Below are 1,801 nucleotides of genomic sequence, written 5' to 3' on the forward strand. Positions count from 1 at the left end.
TTTGAGATCCCATCTTAGTGGATGCAATATAGGCGGCACACCCGAATATTGATTTAGATGGGATATGTCTGGCTAATGACCCGTTGGGAATATCTATTCTCACTAGATGGCCTGATGCGTATAAGTTCTGTTGCATGTAATATTGTGTGTCCCCAAGCCGACACAAGAAGCTTCGACCTCATGAGTAATGGTCGAGCATTTAATGGAGTACACTTAATGAAGGATTCATCTAATCCATTCTCTGTATGTACATGTGCCACAGGGTGGTCCACACTTCCCCCCATGGACATACCATTATGATTAAATGCTTGGGATATAATAAGCTTCCCTTGTGTACATGCTACACACGTGAGTTTTAGGGATAACTTTTCTTCCTTTGAGGATGTGCCCTTTCGAACTCTTAATTAGTTTACGCATCATGTTCGAACCTGGCCGGCCAAGCCGGTCATGCCATAGTGAATTATTCGTTGAATATTTTCTTTCTTTGCTTTGCCAAGTTAGCTTCTATCATGTTAATATTAGCATGGTATAAACCAGAAGCTAGTGCAGGTATAGTCTCTAGGATCTTCTTTTGTCCTTTCACATTTTCTGTAATGTAGAGGAACTCTTTAGATCCTTCACCCTTGGTTTCAATATGATAACCATTTGATCTTATATATTTAAAGCTCAATAAGCTTCTCTTAGAGCTGGGTGAGTATAAGGCATCACTTAGTTCAATGTGTGTGCCATTAGGCAACAAAATGTGAGCCTGGCCGTAGCCTTCTATCAAATTTGCGATACCCGCAATTGTACTAACATTAGCATTATATGTTCTCGGCCATTTCTATAAATAGGACAATAATTTTATGTTTTAAACCAAAGCTTATATTTAGGCAACCAGAAATCTCATAATTTAATTGGTCATCATTCTCATGGCCAAAATTTTCCTTCACCATCGAGATGCACCACATTAGTTTCTGGATTTTTTTTTTTCAAATTCTCTTGATAGAGATTAATTAGGAGTTTATGCATGTCTTTATTCAATGGTTCTCCATACCATATTTATGATAAGTGGACTTGGTCTTATGTTGCGATTTTAAATAATCCGCGGCCTTTTTCCCCCGACCATGGCCGAAGCCTAGTCGGTTTACACGGCCTTGACCATCATACTTGTGTCCTTGGTATGCATCAATGAGATGTTTGGGTGTTCTGCAGTTCTTGGCCCAGTGGTTAGACATACCACATCGGTGACATACCGATTTTGCCTTGGTGTGTGGTTTAAAGGACCCACGGCCACTACCACCACATCCACGGCTGGCTTGGCCTCCTCGACCACCACNCATCACTTAGTTCAATATGTGTGCCATTAGGCAACAAAATGTGAGCCTGGCCGTAGCCTTCTATAAAATTGCTATACCCGCAATTGTACTAACATTGGCACTCTTCATTATATGTCCTCGGCCATTTCTATAAATAGGACAATAATGATCATTGAATTTAAACCAAATTAATGATCTACTAAAATCCAAAGTTATTAAACCAAAGCTTATATTTAGGCAACCAGAAATCTCATAATTTAATTGGTCATCATTCTCATGGCCAAAATTTTCCTTCACCATCGAGATGCACCACATTAGTTTCTGGATTTTTTTTTTTCAAATTCTCTTGATAGAGATTAATTAGGAGTTTATGCATGTCTTTATTCAATGGTTCTCCATACCATATTTATGATAAGTGGACTTGGTCTTATGTTGCGATTTTAAATAATCCGCGGCCTTTTTCCCCCGACCATGGCCGAAGCCTAGTCGGTTTACACGGCCTT

This window comes from Camelina sativa, chromosome 17 (genome assembly GCF_000633955.1).
Source record: "Camelina sativa cultivar DH55 chromosome 17, Cs, whole genome shotgun sequence".
Taxonomy (NCBI): Eukaryota; Viridiplantae; Streptophyta; class Magnoliopsida; order Brassicales; family Brassicaceae; genus Camelina; species Camelina sativa.